Here is a 22,185-nt window from a genome sequence, read left to right on the forward strand (position 1 = left end):
AGGCCCTATGGCTCGTGGCCTCCAGGCAGCTGCTTCTCTGGGGCACAGTGGGCCCTTCTGTGTCTTTCTGGGCCGAGGGAGGCCAGCGAGGGAGCATGCCTCTCCAAAAGGCTGGTTCTGTAGCTGGTTCCTACCTGGACCTCGTGGAAGCCTTTTTTTTTTTTTTTGACAGGCAGAGTGGACAGTGGGAGAGACAGAGAGAAAGGTCTTCCTTCCATTGGTTCACCCCCCAAATGGCTGCTACGGCTGGCGTGCTGCGCCAATCTGAAGCCAGGAGCTAGGTGCTTCCTCCTGGTCTCCCATGTGGGTGCAGGGCCCTAGGACTTGGGCCATCTTCTACTGCTTTCGCAGGTCATAGCAGAGAGCTGGACAGGAAGAGGAGCGACCGGGACAGAATCCAGCGCCCCGACCGGGACTAGAACCTGGGATGCTGGTGCCGCAGGCTGAGGATTAGCCTATTGAGCCGCAGCGCTGGCCCCGTGGAAGCCTTTGAGCACGTTGCTGGATGGGCTATGGCTCTGCTTGGTCTCCATTTCCCCCAATTTTTGCACACTGAGTTGCCAAGCATCCTCATTAGCCTAAGTCATTGGTGCAGCTGAGACTGTTAGCTTTGGCTGGCGCTGGACAGTTTCTCTGACTGTCCCTGCAGCTATGCCTTGGCATGGTGCTCACAGCAGCTATCCTGTTCCAAGGGCACAGCCTAGCAGACTGTCCTGACCCCTTGTTTTATAATTGGCTCACTTATCACTTCTACTTTGAAATAAACAGCTTTAATTTAAAAATTCTTAAAAAAAAAAAAAGATCTTGAGAGGATAATAGAACCATTGACTTTAGGTCAAGCAAGAAGCTTGTGTTTAAAATTTTATTTTAAATATATATGTGTATATATGTATATGTAGGTGTGTATATACACATATATATGTATATATATACACACACACCTACACATATATATATATATGGCTTGTCAGAGAAAGAAAGCTTATAGGCAAAGCATGTTTGAAGAATATGGTGTGACAGAAGAAACAGCATCGTAATGGATGCTTTTGTTGCTGCAAGCCAAATGGGTTTTGATGGTCTTAGCAACAACATTTTCTCAATTCCCTGATTACCCGCCCCATGTAAGTGGAGCTGGTGAGAATTTTATTGCTTTGGGGTTCAAATATGTATTGGAAACAAACACTGGAGTTTTCAGAAGTGTAAGCCCACACCTTTTCTTTAAAGATATATTATATATATATGAAAGGCACAATTATAGAGAGAGGAGAGACAGAGAATCTTCTGTCTGCTGGTTCACTCCCCAGATGTCCACAACAGTGGGGCTGGGCCAGACTGAAGCCAAAGATCAGTAAGCCCAGGCAGGTCTCCCATGGAGGTGGCAGGGACCCACCTGCCATCACAGTTGTCTCCCAAGGTGTGCATTGGCAGGAAGTGGGAATCAGGAGCTGAGCAAGTTAGAGAGTCCAGGTACTGCGACAGGGACGTGGCTGGCTTAACTGCTAAGGGATTTGCTCTTTCCCCCCTTTTTTCTGAATGAATGACTTATTTGCACAGTTGTGGGCATCTGGTTGGTTCCCTGGCTTCGAGATGCGCTGTTCTAGCTAATCCTGCTGCCTGGGCCCATTCCGTACAGAGTCACCATCTCTCTTAGACACCATTTTTGTTTGTTTGGACAAGATTCTCACCAGCGCTGTTCTCAAGTTGTAACAGAGCATTTCCTCAACTTTTCTTCCCTCATTTCGTTTTCTGAAGTCTGGGTTGAATAACTAGTGTTTCACACAGAGTAGAGGCCATAGTATTGACACGGAGCGAATGGGCTCGGACAAAGAGCTGGTTTGAGTTCACAGTGAGGACCAGCTGGGAAGCAGGGGATGCTTGGGAATGGCAAGTGGCAGAGAGCAAGCAGAGAGCAAGCGTGGAAGCAAGTGTGCGACCTCTGGGGCAGAATGGAGATTGTGGATGTACCGCCCCAGGAGGCAGCGCAGCACGGAGAGGCCTTGTACCCCGGAAGTGGAGTCTGCTCCGACCCATCTCTTGGTGCCGGGAACAGAGCAAGTCTGCTGTGATGTGTGCAGTGCCAGGCCTGACACATGTGTGGTGCTGAATCCTTTTCACATTTCCAGGCTGATTTTCTTCTCCATGTTTATTTTCCTTAGAGAAGGAAAGAATCTTTGTAACTTGCCCAGGAACAAAAATGCACTATTAGTAATGAGTAGGCCAGAAGTGACCAAAATCCACCTGGATCCAAAGCCCACATTCTTTCTACTAAACCATAGCATTTCCTGTGTGTCTACTGGCCAGATATTTTTGGCCTAAAATGCCCTCTTGTTCAGCTGTGGTTCTTTTCTAACCAATGACTCCTGAAATCTCGCCTCTTTCAGAGACCCTAGCAACCGATGTAAAATGAGGTGGCAGTTTCACACACGCTGTTCTATTTAAGGGTGTAGCTCCCAAAGCTCCTTTTAGCCACAGAGAGGTTTCCTTTCTACCTGTGGTCTGGGTGAGGAGGAGGGAGAGGGGTGTGGAATGTGGGAAGGAGGCGCATGGCAGAAGACTGGGTAATCTACCTTAAGATGCGAAAGAAAATCCCAGGGCAGGCGGTTGGCCTAGGCTTAGGTGGCCTCCTTTCTGGGGTACTGCTGCTGCTTCCAGCTTCTTGCTGTCGTGCACCCTGGAGGGAGCAGTGATGGGTCAGGTACTTGGTTTCTGGGCCACCTGGACTGCATTCCGAGCTGTTGATCTTGGCCTGGCCCAGCCTTGGCATTGCAAGTATTTGGAGAGTGATCTAGTGGGTGGGAGATCTCTTTCTGTCTCTGTTTCTCCATCTCTCTGCCTCTCAAATAAATAAAAAATAAAGATTTTTTTTTTAAAAATGCAGAATCTGATAAAGCAGTTATCTCTTATGATGGTTTTACTTTTCCTTTTACTGTTAATATTTATGTGGACAAGGAAGGATGTCAGGATTGCCAACATGTTTACTGCCCTAATGCCATCCCCCAAATGCCATCATCTTCCATGCTGATTCCACATGGCTGAAGCCTAGGTACACCCACTCTGCATGATGCAGCTAAGCCTCACTTTCTTTTTGTTTTTTTAAAGATTTATTTATTTATTTAAGAGGCAGAGTTACAGAGAGGCAGAGAGGCAGAGAGAGAGAGAGAGGCAGAGAGAGAGAGAAAGGTCTTCTATCTGCTGGTTCACTCCCCAACAGCTATAGCTGCACTGATCCGAAGCCAGGAGCCAGGAGCTTCTTCCGGGTCTCCCATGTGGGTGCAGGGGCCCAAGGACTTGAGCCATCTTCTACTGCTTTCCCAGGCCACAGCAGAGAGCTGGAATGGAAGTGGAGCAGCCGGGTCTCAAACCGGTGCCCATATGGGATGCTGGCACTGCAGGCGGCAGCTTTACCCACTATGCCACAGCACCAGCCCCAAAGCCTCACTTTCCCTCCTGGACCAGACACCATGGCACCTTCCTGGAGACCACCATGTGTACTGCAGACCCACCCCAGATCCTGTCTCCTGTGGACTGTCAGTCAAGGCCCTGCCCTAAGCGCCTCTCCCTACCCTTTAAAAAGGATGGTCCCAGCCTGAGGGTGCAGCTCTGTCTCTTGAGGTCGCACGCACTGATGCCCGAATGTGTACTGTCTTCCTGCCTTTCAATAAATCCTCTTCTGCTTACCTCTACCTGTGTCTCCCAGTTGTATTCTTTTTTTAAATTTATTTATTTTTTTTGACAGGCAGAGTGGACAGTGAGAGAGAGAGAGACAGAGAAAGGTCTTCCTTTTGCCGTTGGTTCACCCTCCAATGGCTGCCGCGGCCGGCGTGCTGTGGCCTGTGCACCGCGCTAATCCGATGGCAGGAGCCAGGTGCTTCTCCTGGTCTCCCATGGGGTGCAGGGCCCAAGCACTTGGGCCATCCTCCATCTGCACTCCCTGGTCACAGCAGAGAGCTGGCCTGGAAGAGGGGCAACCGGGACAGGATCGGTGCCCCGACCAGGACTAGAACCCCATGTGCCGGCGCCACAAGGCGGAGGATTAGCCTGTTGAGCCACGGTGCCGGCAGTCCCAGTTGTATTCTTACACATGGGAAGATAAGAACCGGACCAAGTCTAGCGGGGGCTCTCTCTGAGCCTAACCTAACATAATAATCACAATATCTGATTTATTTATATTTCAGGTGGCAAAATATTTTATCTTAACATGCCATTTGAATTTACAGTATACTTGATATATTGATTCATCATAAAGAAAACTTTTAAATATTCAAATTATCTCCTGATTATGTTTGGCAAACACTGAATTATGTAAGGATTAGGAAATTAATGATCTGAAGAATAGGAAAATATTATCCATAAAAGTAAATCTTTTTATGATAAGAGTTTTAGGAAAAGATTCTGTTAAGTTCCATGAGTGCCAGGACCATGTTTGTTCTGGTGACCACAATAAACTTGGCACATAGGGTAGTTACATTATTGGAGCTGGTGCTATGGTGTAGCGGGTAAAACCTCTGCCTGCAGTGCCGGCATCCCATACGGGCGCTGGTTCGAGTCCCGGCTGCTCCACTTCCTATCCAGCTCTCTGCTATGGCCTGGAAAAGCAATGGAAGATGGCCCAAGTCCTTGGGCCTCTGCACCACGTGGGAGACCCAGAAGAAGCTCCTGGCTTAGGATCAGTTCAGCTCCAGCCACTGTGGCCAATTGGGGAGTGAACCAGTGGATGGAAGACTCTCCCCACCTCCCTCTCTCTCTCCTTCTCCTTCCCCACCCTCTTTCTTCCCCCTCCCTCTGTAACACTGACTTTTAAATAAATAACTACATCTTTTTAAAAAGTTAAATTTTTAATGATTTTTGAGTGAATATATGTACTAATGAACAAAATTTGTGTGTAAAGACAAAACCCAAAGCAGGATGTAACATTGCTGCACGTTCCTTCCAGTCTTCTGTAGCTTTCATAGTGTAAGGGAGGTAGAGGGGGTATTGTAATGGCCTCGGGCATCTCAGTTCCTGGAGCATTGGGATATGTTTACATCTAGAAAGCTTGGATGATAGGCAGACGAGGTACTTACCTCCATTCTGAAGCACATGTGAGTGCGTGGAGAGACGCTAGGGCTGGGGCCAGATGGTAAGATGGTGCCACTCGGAGGATCTGGATTTCCGGGGGAGTGACTGTGGGAGCTCTCTAAGCTAGTCTTGTAATTTTTGTGTGACTTGAAGCTATTTTCATACAGTTAAAACAGAAGCTTATAATGTCATCATTTTGTCATTAGTGAGACGTGAAATAGCGTTGGCAATATTTGCAGCTAAGAGTGAGTATCATTTTTTCCACTGACTTAGGAACAGGGGGATTGCTGTCTGTACGATGGTTCCTAATGGGTTGGAGTGCAGATAGGCAGAATGATCGATCCTGCAGTCCCTGGGTGTATAACCTCCCTCATCCACTGAGCTTGGAGCATTTCTCTAGCCAAGGATGGATGTAGCAGGCTTTTTGAACCTGGTGGCGTTAAACTTTCATTTTACCCTGCTATGTCCTAGTTCACTAAGCACGTGCCTGACTGTCATTTGTCCTTTCATACTTTCCTACTGTGTGCGTCAAGCTGATGCAGCTACATCTCAACCTGCAGGAGAGTCCCATTTCTCCTCGTGAGTTGGGATGCTCTCCTCTCCGAGGCACCTCCTCTCTGCGCCGGCCTCTGATCCCTCTCACCTCCTGGGTGATGGTCATGGTCTGGTCAGTGCAGATGCACTAATTCAAGGGGTTCCATGGAGACCTCTTGGGTGAACTCTTGGTGGGCAAACATGCTTGCGGACAGTCTCAGAAATAGAAGTTAAGTGAGGGGAAAGATAGAATCAGTCCATGAGAAAGAAAAGGGAAATTGGGAAGTTATTTGGTAGGGGCATGGCATATGGATTCATAGATGTAAAAGTGACTTCTATTTAAGGATAACATTTGAAAAAATACAGTATTGGAATTGTGGGGCTGGTATTGTGGTGCAGTGGGTTAAGCCTCTGCTTGTGACATTGGCATCTCGTATCAGAGCGCCGGTTCCAGTTATAGCTGTTCCCTTTCCAGTCCAGCTCCCTGCTAACTTTGGCAGCCTGAGAAGGCAGAAGATGATGGCTCACGTACTTGGGTCCCTGCCACCCATATAGGAGACCTGGATGGAGCTCCTGGCTGCTGGCTTTGACCTGGCCCAGCCCAGCTGTTGCGGCCATTTGGGGAGTGAACCAGTGGATAGAAGGTCTCTCTATCACTCTGCCTTTCGAATAAATAAAATATCTTAAAAAAAATGGAATTGTTGTGAAAGGATCTAGTGTGGAATGTATCAATAAGCTACTTAAGGCTGTAGCAAGGTGGTGGGGGGGGGGATGTCCAGCCCATGGCTGTATAATTCCTGCAAATTTCATTTCGTCTGGCCCCACCAAGGCAACTGCAGGCGGGACTCGAAATGCTAATCCATAGCAGGCTCATTTTTAAGTTGATAATTTTGTGTGGTCTGCAGATGATATTATAAATAGGCAAATGACCCTTGGCAGGAAAATGGTCCCTCCCTCAAAGTATCATTAGTGGCACGGGAGCCTGCTGAGCTGTCGTTTTAGCTTTTGGGACGATATGCAAACGAAGGAGGGAGGCACATCTAGAATTGTAGACGTTGGTGTCCTCTTTGTGGCGTGCATGCACAGCTAGGAAGCAGTTGTGAGTGTGGATTTTTGTATTCTGGTGGTGTGATAGACGAGAAAGTTGTGTGGCTGCTGGAAGCCATTGAGACATGGCTGTTGGCTGTGGAGTTAGGATCTGGAGCCACTTCCTGCATCTGGGGAGTTGTGATTTGGGTGTGTTTTATGTGAGAAGAGCTTTGCGTGGATCACCGATCATTCTGGAACATATTTCATTAGAACAAGCATAAGTGTGTCTTTATGGGCCCTGCCTATTTTTAAGCTTTTGGCTCATTCCTCTCGTGGCACATGCTAGAATCCGAGTGTCCTACTTTCACTACAGCTTACAGGCTCCAAGGTCCTCTCACATGTCAGAAATATCATCTTGTCTCTGAGCAAAAGTTTTCCAAAGAAACCAACAAGGACGTGCTGGTTACCCATGGGGTCCCCAGAGGATCGATTTTGGAAAGCAAAGTTATATGCGATTGAATAAGTACATGTTGGAGCTTCAGTGACTCAAATGAAATCAGGCAAATGCCGACTTCTTTGTTTAAAAAAGTTTATTTTTTTATAAAATCAGTTACAGAGCTAGAGGGAGACACACACACACAGAGAGAGGGAGAGAGAGAGAGGGAGAGAGAGACCTTCCATCAGCTGGTTTACTCCCCAGCAACTGCCAGCTCTGGGCCAGGCCAAATCCAGGTGCTTCTTCCGAGTCTCCCACATGGGTGCAGGGTCCATGCACTTGGGCCATCCTCCACTGCTTTCCCAGGCCATTAGCAGGGAGTGGGATCGGAACTGGAGCAGCTGGGACTCGAACCAGGGCCCAAATGGGATGCAGGCATTGCAGGTGGTGACTTCACTTGCTACACCACAGCACCAGCTCTGAAACACCGACTCTTGAGTCCAGTTTGGAAGTTTTTCTTCTGGAATCTGATTTCATGTATGAATTTTCAGATCTATTCTCTCTTAATGCTCATATTTAATTTAGAAATGTCTTCTGTGTAAGGACACAGAAAACGTGTGGCTACTAGTGAATGAACACATTAAAGGGTGAGAGAAGCAGTTGGTCGAGAATTCAGTACCTATGGCCAGAAAATCTAATAAAAATTAAAGGTCTTCTTCTAGAGTATTTTTACTTTATAAATAGTTGATTTAAACTCCCTCTCAGAAAGTTCATGGAGAGTATATATTATGGAAAAACTAGGAATAGGTTTCAATAAGTTCTTGTGTCAAAATAGGCTTACCTTTTAATTGAACTTTGCATGAACTTTTTACAGTACCCCTAAGTGCTGTCTCATTGGTTCTTTTGGATTTCTGTGTAATTCCTCTGGGTCCTGGGAATTCAGGATTTTGACTCACACCTACTTATTTCCCATATTTGCATCCTGCTCTTTTGCAATTTCTTTGTACTCGGACCAGCGACAAGGTAATGATGCCATCCACTTATCTCTTGGCCAACTTTCTTTTTCTTTTAATAAATGGTTTGTTGTAGAACACTTTAAAATTTACAGAATGACTGTAAAGACAGGATAAAGAGTTCCTGTCTAACCCACACCTGGTTTCCCCTATTATTAACATCTAAGTTATCATCATGCATTTGGTGCAGCTAATGAAGCAATACTGATACATTATGAAGCCCATATGCTAGACAGATAGCCCGTTTTTCCTTCGTGTCCCGTCCTGGAACATGTTCTCATTATGTCTCCGTGGCATCCTCCTAGCTGTAACATCTTCTCAGTTGTGTCTTGTGTTTGGTGGGTGACCTTGACAGTTTTGAGGAGTTCTGGTCATTGATGTAGCGAAGATTTCCTGGTTGCTGGGCTCTTGTGTTTTTGGGAGGAAGACCACAGCAGGGACATTCCAGTGTCACATCCTGTCCACTATGACTTGTCAGTCTTGGCTAACCTGGAGCACCTGGCTGGAGGCAGTGTTAGTCATGTTTCTCCGTAGTGGAGTCTCTCCCTGTCGCTTTGCATCCTGTCTCTGTGGAAGGAAGAGCCGGAGTTCTGGTCTAGCTCCTTGAGGTCCATACACGCACATCACTTACGTATAATTCTTCAAGGGAGATTTTTATGCTCCCCCATGCCTATTTATGTAATCTTTTAGATCCGTATGGACTCATTTATTTTGCAGCTAGGCTATTAGCTAATATTACTTGACTTGTGTTGTTGCTCGGATTGTTCCGGCTTTGGCCATCGGGCGCTCTGTCGTTTGGTTCCGCTGTCCTTTTGATGCGCCCCCTCTGTCGTGGGTTTCCCCAGCTGCAGTTCCAGAATCAGCTGTTTCCGCAAGTGTCCCTGGTTCACTGGCATTGGAATGGCATTGGAAATCAAGATCTGGGGGCTCGGGATGTCCATTGCTACTAGGGGGTTGATACTTCAGTATGTGTAGCTTTTTTTTTTTTTTAAAGATTTATTTATTTATTTGAAAGAGTGCACAGAGAGAGAGAATCGATCTTCACCCCACAAATGGCTGCAATGGCTGGTGCTAGGCCAGGCTGAAGCCAGGATCCAGGTGCTTCTCCCAGGTCTCCCACGTGGGTGGCAGGGGCCCAAACACTTAGGCCGTCCTTCACTGCTTTTCCCAGGCCATTAGCAGGGAGCTGGATTGGAAGTGGAGCAGCCAGGACAGGAACTGGCACCATATAGGATGTTGGCACTGCAGGCAGCTGTTTTACCCGCTATGCCCCGGCCCCGGTATGTGTATTACTTGATGTTTATTTCCCGTTCCTTGGACTAGATTTATGGGTCTCACCTCCAACTGGGGCGTGGACATGAGACATGGCTAAAGTTCCCCAGGTGATTTCAACATGCAGTCAGAAAAACAATCAGCCATAAAATCCTTGAGGGTAAAGTCTGATCATATGTGAAAGAGATGTTAGACAAGCATTTCTTGATGTTAAATGCTAAGTAGTATGTTTATCAAAGATTTACCTGGTCCCTCTCGCCTGTTAGGTACTACACAAAGCATTAATCAAAACGACGAGGGTAACTGGTGCTCCCATCTCTTTTCTTTGACAGGCAGAGTGGACAGTGAGAGAGAGAGAGACAGAGAGAAAGGTCCTCCTTTTTCCATTGGTTCACCCCCAAATGGCCGCTCCGGCCAGCGTGCTGCACCGATCCGAAGCCGGGAGCCAGGTGCCTATCCTGGTCTCCCATGGGGTGCAGGGCCCAAGGTCTTGGGCCATCCTCCACTGCACTCCCGGGCCACAGCAGAGAGCTGGCCTGGAAGAGGGGCCACCAGGACAGAATCCGGCGCCCCGACCGGGACTAGAACCCGGGGTGCCAGTGCCGTAGGTGGAGGATTAGCCTAGTGAGCCGTGGTGCTGGCCGGTGCTCCCATCTTTAAGCACACACTATATGCCAGCACTGGGTACTCACCTTGTGGATCATTCCATTCAAATCCTGAAACAAATTCTTAGGGAGAAAGAAAGATAGTTCTGAGTGATGCCTGTTATGGGGGAAGCACAGAGGAATAATATTTGACAGAAACCAGAGTGGGTAAGCATGGAAAGCGTCCTGGAGGAGAAGTCACCATGTTTTGAAAGATCATTGGGAGTTAGCTATGCAACGTGGCTAAAGGGTGTTTCGGGCACCAGCACCGGAGATTTAACCCGGGTGCACTAGCTGTACTAGATTACGGAGTATGGATTTCCCCAGGTTTTCCACTTAAATTTTCAGTTCCAAGTTCCAGTCCGTGACATTACACTGCTATTTGGTTGTTGTTATTTTAAAGATTCATTTATTTATTTTGAAAGAGTTACAGAGAGAAGGAGAGACTGAGAGAGAGCTCTTCTGTCCACTGGTTCACTCCCCAGATGACTGTAAGAGCTGGGGCTGGGCCAGGCGGAAGCCAGGGGCTTCATCTGGGTCTCTCTGGGTGGCAGGGGCCCAAACACTTGGGCCATGTTCCTTTGCTTTTCCCAGGCCATTTATTAATGCAGGGAGCTGCATTGGAAGTTGAGCAGCTGAGAATTCGAACTGGCCCCCCTATAGGATGCTGGCATCGCAGGTGTGGGCTTACCTCGCTACACCACAGTGCCGGCCCCACGGTTTCCTTTCTTCATTCTGCCTTCCAGCCTAGGATTCCCTGACACTGTTCTGCCTTTTTAAAAATTTCCTGGGGCCGGCACAGTGGCATAGCCAGTAAAGCTGCCACCTGCAGTGCCAGCATCCCATATGGCCACCGGTTCGAGACTCAGCTGCTCCACTTCCAATCCAGCTCTCTGCTATGGCCTGGGAAAGCAGTAGAAGATGGCCCAGATCCTTGGGCCCCTGCACCCATGTGGGAGACCCAGAAGAAGCTCCTGGCTTCAGATTGGCGCAGCTCCGGCCATTGCGGCCAACTGGGAAGTGAACCAGTAGATGGAAGACCTCTCTCTCTCTGCCTTTCCTTTTCTCTCTGCGTAACTCTGACTTTCAAGTAAATAAATAAATCTTTAAAAAAATTTTCCAACAACTCTGTGGGGTCTTAGGGTCACGCATCTACCACCACAGTGCCCTACTGGACAGTCCCAACATCCTAGAAATTCCTTGTGTGATCCCCCACCCTTGGCTAACATTGGTTTTGTCCTGGAGTTTTGCCTTTTCCAGAATGTGATAAAAATGGAGTTAGACAACAGGTAGCCTTTTTGATCTGGTAATCAAACAGCGCATTTTGTTAAGAAGCCAGAACAAGTTACTTCGCAGTAGCGGTCTGCTGTCTGGATCATTGTTAACTGTTTGACTGTTGAAAGGCATTTTGATTGTTTCAAGTTTTGAGCTGTTATGAATAAAGCTGTGATGAACATTTGTGTAAACAGTTTTGTGTAGGCATAAGTTTTTAATTTACTTGGGTAAATATCTAGGAGTGGGATTGATGGGTTGTTTGGTAGGTACACATTTAACTTATAAGACCTGATTTACTTATAGGATACTGACTCATTTTGTATTTTTACCTGTTGCTCCCTATTCTCACTAGCTTTTGGTGTTATCACTTTGTTTTTTTTTTTTAATTTTAGCTATTCTAATAGATATGTAAAGATATCTCTGTAATTTTAATTTGCATTTTCTTAATGACTAATGATATTGAGTATCTTCTCATATGCATGAGTCATTTGTATATCTTCTTTGGTAAAGTTTCCGGTTCAGATCTTTTGCCAGTTTGAAAAACTGGGTTGTTTTCTTATTGTCGAGCTTTAACAATTTCTTATATATACTTTGGAGCCAAGACTTTTATCAGATATGTGATTTGCAAATATTTTCTCCAGTGTGTGACTTGCAACTTTTTTTTTTTTAAGAGAAAATAACTGGTTCAGATTTAGTGGGAAAACAACAATTTAATAGAAGGGGTAGTGACTCAGGACTTAGAAATGTAGTAATAAGATCTCTGCAACAAATTGTAAGTGATACTTTAAATGCTTTATTTTTTACAATCAACTTAAGAGCAGTGTTTTAGCAGTTGATGATATTGTGGTAGACCTCTTTGCTCTTTGTTTATTTCATAGCTTTCCTGCAGTCCCAAGGAGTGGGAGAGTGCGGTGTGTGTGTGTGTGTGTGTGTGCGCACGCCTGCATGTGCGTGCATGTGTATGGACATGTATAATTATGTGTACTCTTTTTGTAACGTATCTTCATCTGGGTGAATGTACATATACACAAGTGTATACATAAGCAACAAGGAGTGAAGCTGTTAGCATTTATACTTTATTGCATCTATCTTACAAGTGAATACAAAATAATGTATGTTTCTATTTAATATAGGAAAGCTTAATAATAGCCTCGGATAAAAGGAATAAATGGAATAAAGCAGAGGCTGTGTAGAAAGAGTAGTTCAGGGGCTGCGCCGTGGCTCACTTGTTTGATCCTCCGCCTGCGGCCTCAGCATCCCATGTGGGCACCGGGTTCTAGTCCCGGTTGCTCCTCTTCCAGTCCAGCTCTCTGCTGTGGCCCGGGAAGGCAGTGGAGGATGGCCCAAGTGCTTGGGCCCCTGCACCCGCATGGGAGACCAGGAGAAGCACCTGGCTCCTGGCTTCGGATCGGCACAGCACTGGCCGTGGTGGCCATTTGGGGGATGAACCAACGGAAGGAAGACCTTTCTCTCTGTCTTTCTCTCTCACTGTCTAACTCTATCTGTCAAAAAAAACAAAGAGTAGTTGCATAGATGTGGCCAAGTATCTATGTGGAACCTCATGATTGTCTGAAGACTACAAGGAAGCTCGGGGCGGACAATAAACCAGTATATGCATCAGATGTAAAAATAGATAATTACCTTTTTCCTTCCTTCCTTCCTTTTGAAAAGGTTTACTTACTTATTTACATGTCACACACACACACACACAGATCTTCCATCCTCTGGTTCACTCCCCAAATGGCCAGGGCTGGGCCAGCCCTAAACCAGGAGCCTGGAACTCCTTCAGAACCTCCACATGGGTGACAGGGTCCCCAGTACTTGGGTCATCATCTGCTGCTTTCCCAAGTGCATTAGTAGGGATTGGAAACAGAGCAGCCAGGATTTGAATCAATGTTCATTTGGGGTGCCAGCATCCCCAGCAAGGGATTGACCCACTGTGCCGCAATGCTGGCCCCAGACAGCTATCTTGTAGCTTCAGACATTGATAGCTGTCTCTGGATAGCTATGAGTGATTAAGTAACCTGCTGTCTTGGTTGTAGAGTTTTATTGGCAATGAACAAATTTTCCTGTGAATTCTTTTTCAGCTTCTTTCACTCTGTGCAGGTTTGATAATTACCCAAAAAGCTTGCTTTGCCAATATAGCATGGGAGTGTTCCTGGTAAGTATTAGAGTGAAATAATGTGAAGTGCAGTATCACACACGTGAGAAATGAACCTGAAGCAGAGTTAAATTTGGAGTCCAGCTTCTGCAGCTCCAGATATGAACACTGCATAACTCAAAGAGTACCGTCTCTTAAACATCGCTAAAAAATCAAATCCCGATGTGTCTGGCTTTATAGATCTGGCTTGCTTCTGCCTCCATGGTGAGCTATGAATGTAGTCTGAGTTGGAGTTCGAATACTTGACGTCCTCACAACTTTCAGTTTGGCCCAGAACCAAGGGCAGTGTGCGAGTAGGCAGGCACAGTGGGGAGTGTCTTGCTCGGGATTTTATGACTGAGGCCACGACTTGGTTTCTCAATGGGGCAAAATGCTTTTGAGTAATTCCAGGTGGAAAATGGACAGAGGTTGAGCATTAAAACTGGGTTACGTGGATATACATCCTTGGCCAGTGTGATTTACTAACTTGTGTGCAGGCACACTGGAAAAGTCAAGGAATCCTTCTTTTAGGTACATCTCAAAAACATTTGTGGAAAATATAATTAAAATACATTGATTTGGGTACATAAAAGTCTGAAATCCATGTAGAAGGAATCTTAAAGTTTATGGAAAATAGGCATTTTTTGTGAAAAAATTATGCATGGATTGTACTTTTTTTTTTTTTTTTGCACCAAAATACACTTATCTTTTAAGTTCAGGTTTTCTGTGAACTCTCTGTGGTTCCTCTGTTCCATTTCCAGCCCCGGTTACTACTGTAGTGAGGACAGCCAGCTCTTCTTGGCTTGTCCTCCTTTTCTCTCCTCTGTCCCTTGTCTTCCTGTCTGCTCCCTGCCTCCATCCCCCTCCACTGGTTCACACTCCAAATGCCTGGCATGGGTGGGGCTGGGCCAGACCAAAGCCAGTAGCCCAGAAGTCCATCTGGATCTCCCGTGTGGGTGGCAGGAAGCAGGTACATGAGCCATCGACATTAGTGGAAAGCTGAATCAGAAGTGGAGTGGGACTCACACCAGGCCCTTGGATATGTCATGGGGGTTTCCCAGGCGGCACCTTGGCCACTGCGTTGAACAGTCACTCTGTCCTCCTTCCCCAACCCTCACCACTCTCCGCCCCTTTAGAAGTTTCCTCGTTAGGGGCTGGCACTGTGGTGCAGTGGGTTAATGCCCTGACCTGAGCGCTGGCATCCCATACGGGTGCTAGTTCCAATCCTGGCTGCTCCACTTCCCATCCAGCTCTCTGCTATGGCCTGGGAAAGCAGTACAAGATGGCCCAAGTCCTTGGGCCCTTGCACCTGCACAGGAGACCTGGAGGAAGCTCCTGGCTCCTTGCTTCAGATTGGCACAGCTCTGGCCATTGCAGCCAATTGGGGAGTGAACCATCAGATGGAAGACCTCTCTCTATCTCTCTGCCTCTCCTCTGATGTGTAACTCTGACTTTCAAATAAATAAATAAATCTTAAAAAAAAATAGTTTCCTCCTTGTTTCTAGTTTTGTGCACCTTGGTCAGGGTCTTGTTTTGTTGATTTTTTTGTTTATTGTTTACATCACGTGACATGGGAGACCGTGAAGGCTCAGAGCGTGGGCACCTGCGACATCTGTGTGATTCTACCCGCATGATGTCGTGGCCTGGAAGAATTTCTCCCTGCAGGAGGAGGGGGTGTGTAACGGCTTAGACTCTCAGAGGTTTCGGTGGACGGGCCTCAGTATTTTACGGCGCTTCTACCTCGTTTTTCTGGTATGACTTTCCTGTCTGGCTCTGGTTCGCCTTTCGTTTTTAGCCTTTGTAATAGACTTGGATTTCAGACATGGGAAACAAGCCCAGACTTTCACAATAAACCTAAAAAAAAACGTTCTGCAGACAGTCTTGTCTTGCATGGCTCCCTGCCGTCTAACTGTTGTGTTGAAGAGTTGCCGATTGGTTCCCTGCACGTGTTTACGATCACCCCAGGTTGCTGCGTTCCTAGGGTTCTCAGGAAAGGCTTCACAGAGCACCTTAGGGTGCAGCCACGGCATCGTCAGCAGGACCCCACTGAGCAGCTCGCTCTGATGTGGCACAGGGGATGCGGATTTTCTACCTGGCGGAGCAGCAAACCTCTGTGGCTGTCCCTCCTGCCCAGACCCCGCAAGGGGCCTGTGTCCGTGCCGATTCGGTTGTTGGGTTGGTTTTGCTTCTCTGAAGTTACTTTTCTTGGAGTTGGGACCCAGGTGTCTGCTGAGGTCTCCTCCTTCGACGTTTAAATAAAACTGGGTTGAGTTTTCTTCTTTCCCTCTGGGAGAGGTCCAGCATCCTCAAGCAATCAAACTCGGTTCTCATGAAGATGACACCCGTCTCCTGGTGGGCTCTGGCTCTCAGTCCCTGGTCCTCCTGGCCCTCACGTCCGTGTTTCCTCCCAAGGTTCCCCTGTCTCTGTGTCTGCTCTAAGTCAGCCTCCTGCTGAGTGCTTACTGCACGTTAACCCTCTCATCACTGCGGCCCTGGGAGTGGGTCACCTCAGCGTTGACTAAGAAGGTGGTGGGGTTGGGATTTGAATTCAGTACAAGTTGAGCATCCCTAATCTGAAAATCCAAAGTCCAAAATTCGAGTCCTTTTGCGTTCCATCATGCAGCTCAGAAGCTTTTGGGTTTTGGAGCTTTTTGGTAGTTAGATTTTTGGGTTAGGGATGCTCAACCAATGAAGTCTATAAACATATTTCAAAATCTGAAAATTTTCAAAATCTGAAACACTTCTGGTCCTGGGCATTTTGGATCCGGGATGCTCAGCCCATCCTGCCCTAAATTCAGAGAACACTTGCTCTCTTGTTGGTGTCTAACCTGTATCAGCTACTCAAATGTGTCAGTTGCATTTCCCTGTTCAGGCAGTTTTGTGGGTGTGAAGAAGCTGCCTGGTCTCTTGCAACCCTGGTAGCTGTTGGTAAACTTGACTGCTGCTGTCCCATTGCTTGATTTGAGTTTGCTCGGAGAATGAGCAGAGCTGCATTCACTGGAAGGCAAGGATGGCCCAGCTTGGTGGCAGCTCCTCAGAGATTCTAGAGAGCGGGATACCCTTGCATGTAATCTCGGTGAAATGTTAGCATGTTGTGTCCCTTGGAAGGTAGACACCAAAGGAAACTAAGAAATGGACGTCAATGAGGATTTGTGTTGTGAAATTGTACAAAAGGGTTGATGGCCTGTATCACCATATCCAGTGATTTTAGTCTGGGGGGAAGTAACCCAGTACTGCACTTATCTTTGCATAACAGCTGTAATATATTAGAAAAAAAAAACCCAGGCAGTTTGCTCTGTCATCAGATTGAGTCCTGACGTAGTGTCCCATGATTTGAGAAAATGGAAGCAGTAGAGATATTGAAGACAACTGTGTCATGCTGTCCTGTAACTAGGACGGGGCTTCTGGCAGCCCTGTGTGCTGTCTAGCTCTGCCATGTGCTGTCTGGACAGAGGTGTCTTTCTTAAGCTGAAAATCGATTCCTTTGGCCGTTGTCTTTTGACCCTGTAACATGAACTCAGTAGTCATTAGAAATATCTCTGATGTGAATGCATAAAGAAAATGTGATATATATACACAGTGGAATATTATTCAGGTATAAAAAAGAATGAAGTTCTCCCATTTGCAGCAAAATGAATTTAACCGGAGACCTTCATGTTGAGTGAAATAAGCTGGATCTAGAAAGACAAATATCACATGTTCTTCCTTATGTGTGCGATCTAAATTTTAAAAACATATGAACAATTGGCCGGTGCCGTGGCTCAATAGGCTAGTCCTCTGCCTAGCGGCGCTGGCACACCAGGTTCTAGTCCCGGTCGAGATGCCGGATTCTGTCCCAGTTGCCCCTCTTCCAGGCCAGCTCTCTGCTGTGGCCTGGGAAGGCAGTGGAGGATGGCCTGAGTGCTTGGGCCCTGCACCCACATGGGAGACCAGGAGAAGCACCTGGCTCCTGCCTTTGGAACAGCGCAGTGCGCCGGCCGGCGGCGGCCATTGGAGGGTGAACCAACGGCAAAAGGAAGACCTTTCTCTCTGTCTCTCTCTCTCTCTCACTGTTCACTCTGCTTGTAAAAAAAAAATATAGATATACATATATATGTATATATGAACAACAAAGAAAGAAATGTCTGTGTATATAAGTATTGGTGCAAATACAGTTTTGTAAAACTTTATACATTTGTCAAACCAGTGGTTAAGAGTGTTACATACTATATTGTTAATGATCTGTGATTACCTCAAAATGTACTGTATATGGGTGAGATGGTCACTTCTCTGTTCAATCATTGTTTATAGCCATTGTCTGTACTCCTACTACGCTAGGGTCTTTTTGCTTTTTACTTGTTAGACTTCTGATTCTATGAACAACAAAAAAGGTAATGTGCATTTCCCACAGGTGTTTGAAGTACCCTAGTACACAAATGTTGCCTTTTTATGCACATCAGTAAATTAATTTGACAATCAAAAAAATTTAAAATTCTCTGGTAAGTGTATCCTCAAATTTAAGACAGTGCCACAGGAATTTCCTTACAGTGAATCAAAAGGGGCAATGATAAATAAGGGCAAAGAGCCTTAAAAACATTGCGGCAAATTGAGTGTCTTTGTCTTTTTTTTTTTAATAGACTTCCTTTATTTATTTGAAAGGCAAAGTTGCAGAGAGAGAAAGAGGTCGTGCATCTGCTGGCTCACTCCCCCGATGTCTGGAGCCAGGAGCCAGGAGCTCCCGCTGCTGTCACAGGAGCATTAGCAGGGATCCCATCAGAAGTGGAGTAGCTGGGACTCGAACCAGTGCCTGTGTGGGATGCTGGCACAGCAGGCGGCAGTGTAATTCACTGCACAACAGCCTAGGCCCCAGAGTGTCTTTGTCTGTCAAAGGAAAATTTATGGGGCCAGTGCTGTGGCGCAGGGGGTTAAGCAGCCGGTTTGAGTTCTGGCTGCTCCACTTCTGATCCAGCTCCCTGCTAATGCACCTGGGAAAGCAGCAAAAGATGGGCCAAGTCTTTGGGCTCATGCAACCTGTGTGGGAGACCTGAGTGAGGCTCCTGGCTCCTAACTTTGGCCTGGCCCAGCCTTAGCCATTGCTGGCATTTGGGGAGTGAACCAGCAGATGGAAGATATTCTCTCTCTCTCTCTAACTCTCTAACTCTGCCTTTCAAATAAATAAAAATAAAAATCTTTAAAAAAAAAAAAAAAAGGGAAAATTTGTGTTAGGATGATGACAGCTGAGGAGTGAGTAGACTCAGCTCCCAAGAAGTTGCTTTGTGTGTGTTTGCCCGACTGAGCCCAGTGGCTCAGTTGGGTTTTGAGTATAGAAGACATGCTTTTTGAAAGTGTGTCTAAGCATTACAGACATGAATAGATGCATCTTGCCTTTCTACTCAATGTAGGGGGCATGTCTCGGTGGCATTTTTGTTAAGATAACAGAGAGCACTTGAATGTGAAATAACTTTGGGTTAGCACTTTAGTATGGATTTATTAAATATTAGGACTACTGTATTCTAGAACTTGAATTTGTTTACTAAGTCAATAGTTAAACACTCATCACTCATGTAGGTGTTTCAGAAAAATTCATAGAAAATGGAATTAAAAGGTAAGTTTATTTAAAAAATATTTTCATTCACTTGAGAGCCTGCAAGAGACAGACAAAGAGATCTTCCATCTGCTGCTTCACTCCCCAAACCACTCACAACAGCCAAGGCTGCGCCAGGCCAAAGCCAGGAGCCCAGAATTCCACGCTGGTTTCCCATTTGAACCATTGTCTGCTGCCTCCCAGGCACATCGGCAGGAAGCTGAATCGGAAGTGGAGTAGCTAGGATTCAAGGTGGGCACTCTGATAAAGGATACGGGCACTGCAAATAGTAGCTCAACCCTATGAGACACAATGCCTGCCCCATTTGTTGTGCTGCCTAAAACTTTGGAAATCCATGCATATTGCCTGCCTTGTGCCAGGCAAAGACTCGTAGAACAGTTTGTGGCCTTGTACAGGTGGACACATGTGAGTAATTTCTTGGTAGTGTGGTCAGTGTTTGAGCAGAGATTTGCACAGGATGCAGTGATGTGTCTGCAAGTAAAGAGTTATCATCCCTGTGGTGTGGTGTTTGGAAGGCGACTCAGAATAACCACTTAAATTGGTTTTGAGAAAGGAGAGAAAGTGGCTATGGTGTGAAAGCCTTAGCCAGGATCAAAGGCGTGAAGGCATTTGGGTGCATGGCCTGGCTACTTGGTGGCTAGGAGACAGGAGCTGGAATGGTCAGAAGAGTCCTGTATGCCGGGGATAGAAGTCTAGGGCTTTTTTTTTTTTTTTTAAGATTTATTTATTTGAAAGGCAGAGTAAAAGAGAAGGAGAGACAGAGAGAGGTCTTCCATCTTTTGGTTCACCCCTCAAATGACTTCAACAGCTGGGGCTGGGCTGGGTTGGGCCAAAGCCAGGAGTCAGGGGCTTCATCTGAGTCTCCCACTTGGTTGGCAGGGGCCCAAGGACTTGGGCCATCTTCCACTTCTTTCTCAGGGAGCTTGATCGGAAGTGGAGCAGCCAGGATTCGAACTGGTGCCCACATTGGCTGCTGGCATCGCACAGCACCAGGTCCAAGTCTGGGGCTTTAAAGGATAAGGGACGAGTGATAGTGAAGTGTTTCCAACAGGAGAACAGTAGGATCATATGACGTTTCAGGCTGTTCCTCCAGCTGCTGGGCGGAGGAGAGGTTTGTGGTTGGAGAGAGGACTGGAAATACTCAGAAGCAGGAGTGATGGAGGCAAAGCCGGAGTCAGGGTGCGAGGGTGAGGGAGGCAGGCGTGTGTTAAGGAGATGCTGAGCAAGTAGGAGCTGAAGCGCTTAATGACCACCTTGATGTGCGAGGTATGGGAGGCAGAAGCAGAACGAACAGGTTTCTGTGCTTTGAGAGTGGCAGGCAGAGGAGCCAGGATCCTCGTTTAGGTGCACTCGAAGGGGACCAGTGTTCTGGGGGGGGGGGGGTGGGCAAGGAAGGGTTGGGATTGATGTTAGTGTGGGTCACGCTGATATGGAGACGGCACATCCAGTCGGCAGGTGAGTGGGTCTGGAGATAGAGACGTGGCTGTTGTCAGCGATGGTGGGAGCCCTGAAGAGAATGTCACTGGGGAGGAAGAAGCCCGAGGACCACAGGACAACCTTGGAGGTAGCGGAGCAGAGGAACTCGGAGAGAAGGCGGAGAGGTAGGACCGCCAGGAGAGAACCGAGAGTGGGTGGGACCAAGGGATGCCAGGGGACACAGCACCAAGAAGTTGCAGAGTCTGTCCTCATGGTAGATTTGGTGTTGAATGAACAGTGTTACCAAGGAGAGACCAACGTTTAGTGTCAGGAGAATTACAATCCCTCCACCCTTAGGAACTAAGTTGGTTTGCTTTTATATGTCACTTAAGAGCTGGCGTTTGCTATGCCTACAGTTGAGAGATTGAAGGACTCTATAAAGGACTGTCTGTGCTTTCAGATGCTCCTGGTACCCTGTTTGTTTCAGATGAAGGACTCTGATAAAAGCCCTGCGCCCATGGCCAGGTCCAATCCATGTAGCTGTGATGTGATATGGGGCTTTCCCCTGCAGTTTGAGCTTCTCTGGTTATAACTCTGCTTCTCATGGTGGCCTTGTGTGCTTGACCTGGATTTAGAGTGAGGAAGTGAGGCTCAAGGTCCAACCCACCGGAGCAGCTAAGGAAAACATGAGAATTGTAGGGCTCTGGTTTCTGTGTAACCACGAGCTCCCCCACGTCCCCGTAATTAAACGTCTATCATGATTTCCACTTCAAACGCAACGTTTTCCTAGCTGCAGTAGACACCCGCAGCAGAAGAGCGTGGAACCTTCCCATGGGGCAGAGTGGGAGTACTTCTCGACAAGATACTCATTAGCGCCTTTCATCCCCAAAGATGAAAGATCTCTCAGACATCAGGAATCCCCACAACATCCCTTTGAGGCTGGCAGGTGGAAGATGCAAAGTGTCTAGATTTGAAGAAGTCTGGATGCAGAAAGAGATGTCAAGTGCCCTCCCCAAAGCTGCTGCTGGGAGCTCCATCCCAGCCCAAGGTGCTGACTTGTGCTCTGAACCAGGACTGTCCTGTGTTGATGGTGCCAGCACGATACCAAGATCTACCCACATCATGCTACGTTCATGCCTGATCAGGAGCTGGTATTACTGATTTCTCACGTGGATACACAGAATGTAACCAAAAGAAAGTTCCTTTGGGCAAACTTAATGGCAAGCTCCTCCCCTTACCAGAGTTAATAGGCTTTTTAAAAAATGTTATTTAAGGCCGGCGCCGTGGCTCAACAGGCTAATCCTCCACCTTGTGGCGCTGGCACACCGGGTTCTAGTCCTGGTAAGGGGCACCAGATTCTGTCCCGGTTGCCCCTCTTCCAGGCCAGCTCTCTGCTGTGGCCCGGGAGTACAGTGGAGGATGGCCCAAATGCTTGGGCCCTGCACCCCATGGGAGACCAGGAGAAGCACCTGGATCCTGCCTTTGGATCAGCGCAGTGTGCCAGCCGTGGCGGCCATTGGAGGGTGAACCAATGGCAAAGGAAGACCTTTCTCTCTGTCTCTCTTTCTCACTGTCCACTCTGCCTGTCAAAATTTTTTTTTAAAAAAAAATGTTATTTAGTCTATTTGAAAGGCAGAGAGACAGAGAGAGGTTGCTCATCCACTGGTTCACTCCTGAAATGTCTGCAATAGCAGAGGCTGGCCCAAGCTGAAGCCCGGAGCTGGGAATTCAGTTCTGGTCTCCTTTGTAGTTGGCAGGATGTTCAAGGGAACTTGTTACTTCCC

At 47.1% G+C, this 22,185-nt stretch overlaps 1 protein-coding gene across 4 annotated transcripts in view; it reads left to right on the forward strand.

Moving 5' to 3' along the window:
• Window positions 1-22,185, forward strand: part of TIAM2 (TIAM Rac1 associated GEF 2) — a 258,811-nt gene that overhangs the window by 68,650 nt on the left and 167,976 nt on the right. The window lies entirely within an intron of this gene.

This window comes from Lepus europaeus, chromosome 3, assembly GCF_033115175.1.
Source record: "Lepus europaeus isolate LE1 chromosome 3, mLepTim1.pri, whole genome shotgun sequence".
Lineage (NCBI taxonomy): Eukaryota > Metazoa > Chordata > Mammalia > Lagomorpha > Leporidae > Lepus > Lepus europaeus.